This window comes from Haliotis cracherodii, unplaced genomic scaffold (assembly GCF_022045235.1).
Source record: "Haliotis cracherodii isolate W230 unplaced genomic scaffold, xgHalCrac1.p SCAF_20, whole genome shotgun sequence".
Classification (NCBI taxonomy): domain Eukaryota; kingdom Metazoa; phylum Mollusca; class Gastropoda; order Lepetellida; family Haliotidae; genus Haliotis; species Haliotis cracherodii.
In genome coordinates, this window is record NW_027266276.1 from 1 (window position 1) to 7,500 (window position 7,500).

Below are 7,500 nucleotides of genomic sequence, written 5' to 3' on the forward strand. Positions count from 1 at the left end.
ACCACAGGGATAACTGGCTTGTGGCAGCCAAGCGTTCATAGCGACGTTGCTTTTTGATCCTTCGATGTCGGCTCTTCCTATCATTGCGAAGCAGAATTCGCCAAGCGTTGGATTGTTCACCCACTAATAGGGAACGTGAGCTGGGTTTAGACCGTCGTGAGACAGGTTAGTTTTACCCTACCGATGACGTTTATTGGTCGTTGCAATGGTAATCCTGCTCAGTACGAGAGGAACCGCAGGTTCAGACATTTGGTACATGTGCTTGGTAGAGCTGCCAATGGTGCGAGGCTACCATCTGCGGGCTTATGACTGAACGCCTCTAAGTCAGAATCCCGTCCAGAGCAGCAACGATATCTTGCGCCCGCGCGTTGTTGAGGCTGATAATAAGCGCTTTCGGGCGCGAGTGTTAAGCCACGGCAGACGACCGCAATGCCGTGCCCGTATTGTGGGCCGGTTGGTCGAAGAGTTGACTCTTCAAAAGCAAGGTGAGGGCGTGAAATCGCCGGTAGACGACCGGTCTTTCGGTCTGGGTGTCGTGAGTAGTAGAGCAGCCACCACACTGCGATCTATTGAGACTTATCCCGGGACCCGTGGATTTGTTCGCAGTCGATGCCTGCCGACCCCAGCAGCAAAGGAGGTGGGGGGGAAGCGGTAAGACCTAAGAGACGGACACGTTCGCCGATGGAGTCCCCGAACATGAAAGCTTGTCCATGTTCGTTTTATTCTTTCTTTGTCTCTTTCTTTCTCAGAGATGGTAAAGGGTGCATTACTTCAGCTCTACAAATTATATGTATATATCTCTATCTCTATAGAGACACGACACGAGAGGTCAGGACAGGAGAGTGAGTTTCTACTGTTTCTTATATAAGGAGAGATACTTTTCTTCTTTCCTTATGGAGTCGACTGTTTATCTTTAATTCCGTACTCGGCGACGGAAGGTTGTCTTTAATTCGGGCTCGTACAAGGAAATAATACAACGATGTCAATACAAAGTAACCTATATACAATACAAGAAGGAAAGGAAATAGTACAACGATGTCAATACAAAGTCTCCTATATACAATACAAGAAGGAAACTTCATTTCTATTTACAAGTCGAACGCAAAACATTTGTCTTTAATTCCGGCACCACAATCAAGTAACTCCTACTTCAAAAACTTCATTTTCTCACATCAACATACAAGCAAAGTCGCAACCCAGAAACACTTCAACCTAGCGCGGGCAAACGGCTGGAGTAACCAGGACTCTCTTAAGGTACACACACGCTTGAACGGCAAGTTTCAACCTAGCGCGGGTAAACGGCGGGAGTAACTACGACTCTCTTAAGGTACACGCACACATGAACAAGAAGTTTCAACCTAGCGCGGGTAAACGGCAGGAGTAACCAGGACTCTCTTAAGGTGATGAGGAACGTTTAACTTCATAACTTCATTTCCTCCCATCAACTTACAAGCAAAGTGGCAACCAAGCAGCAACAAGCAAAGTCGCAAGCAAGCAACAACAGTCTTCCCTACACAGTCACGAACGGAAACGCTGGTCATTGAGAGAGAAAAAAACACAAGTTCATTTCGACTCACAAGTAAGCTGTAAAACGTTTGTCTTCAATTCCGACAAGTCATTCGCCGCCCACAAAGTCACCACCCAAGACGATCCACAAAACAACAACAGAGTCAAGAACGCAATCGCTGGTCCTTGAGAGAGAGATACACAAACGCAGCCGTCCGTCATCAACACCATCCCGTCACCACCTGCACACCCAACATCAAACGCTACCAAAAAGACCCTTTTCGAATGCCATTCGTGGAGGCGCCCCGGGGTGATCGGAGCCCTTTTCGGACATCGGCCGCGTTCGAATCCCAAATAGGTTTGCCCGTACCCGCTTGCTCAAAAGCGAGTCGCCGCTCATGAAACGTCATCGGCATCTTCCGTAGCGTCCATGGGTGTTTCCAAACCCGTTTCCGACATCGGCCGCGTTCGAATCCCGAAATGGTTTGCCTGTACCCGCTTGCTCAAAAGCGAGGCGCCGCTCTTCCGACGTCATCGGCGTGTTCCGCAGCGTCCCGGGAGGGTTGGGAACCCGTTTCCGACATCGGTTGCGTTCGAATCCCAAAATGGTTTGCCTGTACCCGCTTGCTCAAAAGCGAGGGACCGCTCTTCAAATGCGCTCCGTAGCGTACCAGACAACAACAACAAACCGAAACGGAAAAAAAAAAGCCCACCAAAAACAATCCATGACAAAAAGCGCTAAAACCGCATGCGCGCGCAGGCCGCCGCCGCCGGCAGTGCGCATACACGAAAAACACCCCCAAGGGTAGGCACCACCCGGTCCTTGCCGATACACGTCTCAATCGACGCCAACAACAACAAATAGCATACGAACGGAGATGCCGCGAACCAAGAACAGTGACAAAAAAACGCTCAAAAAGCGCTAAAAACGCGTCCGGGAGCACCGTACCGTGGGTACGCCATCACCAAAACCACCCCCAAGGGTGGGCACCACCCGGTCCTTGCCGATGCAAGTCCAAAACGCCGCCCATCCGACGCCAACCATCGAAAAATACATCCAACCCTAGTTGCGGCGCCAACAAAACGCTGAAAAAAAACGCTCAAAAAGCGCTAAAAACGCGTCCGGGGGCACGGTACCCTGGGTACGCCATCACCAAAACCACCCCCAAGGGTGGGCACCAACCCGTCCTCGCCGATGCGAGTGCAAAACGCCGCCCCATGCAACGACAACGTCCAAAAACACATCCAACCCTAGTTGCGGCGCCAACAAAACGCTCCAAAAAACACACAAAACGAACGCGCGCGCACGACCACGGGGAACCTCGGACATCAACATCACCCCCGACGCTCCGGAACGTCGGGACCCCGCCGGGAGACCTCCCAAAATGAACCCCAACGTGGAAAAAAAAGCAAAACAGACCTAACCCTAGCTAGCCCCAGCTAACCCCCTAACCCTAACCCTAGCCCTAACCATACCCGTTAGCTCGATTTTCAGCTCTAACCCTAGCCAGGACCAGTTAGGGTCAAAATCGCCCAAAACCGGCCAAAATAGGCTCGGAAAACGCCTTTTTTCAACCTCAAACCCACAAACGCACGCTCCTGGGGGCATCTCTACCTCTTTCCACACGCCAAACCACCAGTCAGCATGCACCACCCAAAAAGACCAGAAGAAAAAACACAAAGTCCAAACTTTCACAAACAACAACGCGAACGCCCGTTCACGTGGTAGAGAACCTCCTTCCACGTCACGACTCCACTCGGGAACACAGACACACGCCGGTTCGGCACACGCACCCAAACGGGAGCCCAAAAAGGCACAGAAACGCCACCTTTTACTGCCTTTCAAAAACAACAACGCGAACGCCCGTTCCCGTCCTACGGAACCTCATTCTACGTTACGCTTCGACTCGTGACGACATACACATTCCTGTCTATCCGTACAGCACGCCGACCTTTCAAGTCATTCCAATACGGCCAATGACGCATTTTATTAAGCATTCAATAACGTCTGGATTACGTTTCAAGACACAGAAAAGGCGACAAACTACGGGAAACGGTCAAGGAACATTGGCTCTGCCACAAATGTTAAAACCTATGGTCGTAGGTCGTGGTGTACCGGATACTTCTAAATCGATTTTCGACGTAATCCAAGTTCGAATGTCCGTTTGGTTTGCCTGTACCAACTCCATCAAATGTCACAAACTCGTTGCGGGACGTCATGGCTACGACATTGGGGTGCGCCTTAGCGCCCCAAAGTGTTCTAAATGAATTTTCAACGTATTCCAAGTTCGAATCTCCGTTTGGTTTGCCTGTACCAACTCCGTCAAATGTCACAAAAACGTTGCGGGACGTCATGGCTACGACATTGGGGTGCGCCTTAGCGCCCCAAAGTGTTCTAAATCAATTTTCAACGTAATCCGAGTTCGAATCTCCATTTGGTTTGCCTGTACCAACTCCGTCAAATGTCACAAAAACGTTGCGGGACGTCATGGCTACGACATTGGGGTGTGCCTATGTGTACCATAGTGTTCTAAATCGATTTTTCGACGTAATCCGAGTTCGAATCTCCATTTGGTTTGCCTCTACCAACTCCGTTAAATGTAACAAAATAGTTGCGGGACGTGATCGCTACGGAATTGGGGTGCGCCGAAGCGTCCAAAGGTGTTCTAAACCCGTTTTCGACCTGGTCCACGTTCGAATCTGCATTTGGTTTGCCTGTACCAAAGCTGTCAAAAATAGGCCAGTTCTTGGGAGACGTGACCCATACATCAATAAGTAACTCTGAAGTGTGTGTGCTGTTTTATAGCCATTTCCGACGCGGATAGACGTTACTTCAGTTACAAAAAGAAACGTTTACGGCACCGGGAGTTCCCAGGCGGTCACCCATCCAAGTACTATCCCGGCCCGACTGTGCTTAACTTCGCTGAGCGGACGAGAAGCGGTGCTTTCACAGTGGTGTGGCCGTAGACGATTCACTTCACGAAAGTTTCAAGACCAATTCAACTCGCCGGAATTGGCTTGGTTGCGCCGAGTCCGCCCGACACGGGAGCACCCGGCGCCGACCAGAACGGGAATCGCCGACTTGGCTTGGGTGCGCCGGCCTCCTACGGGAGCGCTAAGTAGGGAGCACCCGGCGCCGACCAAAACGGGAATCGCCGACTTGGCTTGGGTGCGCCGAGTCCGCCCGACACCGACAAGAACGGGAATGGCCGACTTGGCTTGGGTGCGCCGAGTCCGCCCGACACGGGAACACCCGGCGCCGACCAGAACGGGACGTGCCGACTTGGCTTGGGTGCGCCGAGTCCGCCCTAGACGGGAACACCCGGCGCCGACCAGAACGGGAATGGCCGACTTGGCTTGGGTCCGCCCGAGACGGGAACACCCGGCGGCAACCAGAACGGGACGCGCCGACTTGGCTTGGGCGCGCCGGCCTCCGACGGGAGCACCAGACCGGGAGCACCCGACGCCGATAAGAAAGGGACTCGCCGACTTGGCTTGGGTGCGCCGAGTCCGCCCGAGACGAGAACACCCGGCGGCAACCAGGACGGGACGCGCCGACTTGGCTTAGTAGCGCACGGCGCAATACGAAGGGGAGTAAGTGAGTTACATACATTTTAAGGTCGCATCGATATCAACGGCAGGGGCAAGGGGAAATGCCCGTCACACTTTGAAAATCCTAGGAGAACATACCCCGGCGGTCGGGGTCACTCCCGGGGAGACGGCAGAGGCAAGGTGAAATTCACCTTACAATCTGAACATGCTCGGAGAACATACCCAGGGGTCGGAGTTACTCCCGAGAAGACGGCAGAGGCAAGGGGAAATTCACCTTACAATATGAACATACTCGGAGAACATACCCCGGGGTCGCAGTCACTCCCGAGAAGACGGCAGAGGCAAGAGGAAATTCACCTTACATTCTGAACATCCTCGGAGAACATACCCCGGGGTCGGGGTCATGCCCGAGGACCCGGCAGAGTCAAAGGGGAAAGTCCCGTGACACACAGAACATGCTCGGAGAACATACCCCGGGGTCGGAGTCACGCCCGAGAAGACGGCAGAGGCAAGGGGAAATTCACCTTACAATCTGAACATACTCGGAGAACATACCCCGGGGTCGGAGTGACGCCCGAGGACCCGGCAGAGTCAAAGGGAAAAGTCCCGTCACACACAGAACATCCTCAGAGAACATACCCCGGGGTCGGAGTCACTCCCGAGAAGACGGCAGAGGCAAGGGGAAATTCACCTTACATTCTGAACATACTCGGAGAACATACCCCGGGGTCGGAGTCACGCCCGAGGAACCGGCAGAGTCAAAGGGAAAAGTCCCGTCACACACAGAACATCCTCGGAGAACATACCCCGGGGTCGGAGTCACTACCGAGAAGACGGCAGAGGCAAGGGAAAATTCACCTGACATTCTGAACATACTCGGAGAACATACCCCGGGGTCGGAGTCACGCCCGAGGACCCGGCAGAGTCAAAGGGAAAAGTCCCGTGACACACAGAACATCCTCGGAGAACATACCCCGGGGTCGGAGTTACGCCCGAGAAGACAGCAGAGGCAAGGGGAAATTCACCTTACAATCTGAACATCCTCGGAGAACATCCTCGGAGAACATACCCCGGGGTCGGAGTCACGCCCGAGGACCCGGCAGAGTCAAAGGGGAAAGTCCCGTCACACACAAAACATCCTCGGAGGACCTCCGTCGGGGGTCGGAGTCACGCCCGAGAAGACAGCAGAGGCAAGGGGAAATTCACCTTACAATCTGAACATGCTCGGAGAACATACCCAGGGGTCGGAGTTACTCCCGAGAAGACGGCAGAGGCAAGGGGAAATTCACCTTACAATATGAACATCCTCGGAGAACATACCCCGGGGTCGGAGTCACGCCCGAGGACCCGGCAGAGTCAAAGGGGAAAGTCCCGTCACACACAGAACATGCTCGGAGAACATACCCCGGGGTCGGAGTCACGCCCGAGAAGACAGCAGAGGCAAGGGGAAATTCACCTTACAATCTGAACATCCTCGGAGAACATACCCCGGGGTCGGAGTCACGCCCGAGAAGACGGCAGAGGCAAGGGGAAAGTCCCGTCACACACAAAACATCCTCGGAAGACCTCCGTCGGGGGTCGGAGTCATTCCCGAGAAGAGGGCAGAGGGAAGGGGAAATTCACCTTAAAATCTACACATCCTCGGAGAACATACCCAGGGGTCGGAGTTACTCCCGAGAAGACGGCAGAGGCAAGGGGAAATTCAACTTACAATCTGAACATACTCGGAGAACATACCCCGGGGGTCGCGGTCACTCCCGGGGAGACGGCATAGGCAAGGGAAAATTCACCTTACAATCTGAACATGCTCGGAGAACATACCCAGGGGTCGGAGTTACTCCCGAGAAGACGGCAGAGGCAAGGGGAAATTCAACTTACAATCTGAACATACTCGGAGAACATACCCCGGGGTCGCAGTCACGCCCGAGAAGACGGCAGAGGCAAGGGGAAATTCACCTTACATTCTGAACATCCTCGGAGAACATACCCCGGGGTCGGAGTCACGCCCGAGGACCCGGCAGAGTCAAAGGGAAAAGTCCCGTCACACACAGAACATCCTCGGAGAACATACCCCGGGGTCGGAGTCACGCCCGAGGACCCGGCAGAGTCAAAGGGAAAAGTCCCGTCACACACAGAACATCCTCGGAGAACATACCCCGGGGTCGGAGTTACGCCCGAGAAGACAGCAGAGGCAAGGGGAAATTAACCTTACATTCTGAACATCCTCGGAGAACATACCCCGGGGTCGGAGTCTCGCCCGAGGACCCGGCAGAGTCAAAGGGGAAAGTCCCGTCACACACAGAACATGCTCGGAGAACATACCCCGGGGTCGGAGTTACGCCCGAGAAGACAGCAGAGGCAAGGGGAAATTCACCTTACAATCTGAACATCCTCGGAGAACATACCCCGGGGTCAGAGTCACGCCCGAAAAGACGGCAGAGG

General features: G+C 53.7%; 1 non-coding gene across 1 annotated transcript; it reads right to left on the bottom strand.

The window, feature by feature from the left end:
* Window positions 1–4,356: 4,356 nt before the first annotated feature.
* On the bottom strand, window positions 4,357–4,475 carry LOC139470512 (5S ribosomal RNA). Its single transcript, XR_011653775.1, has one exon. It is a non-coding gene; the product is annotated as a 5S ribosomal RNA (ribosomal RNA).
* Between the last annotated feature and the right edge of the window lie 3,025 nt (window positions 4,476–7,500).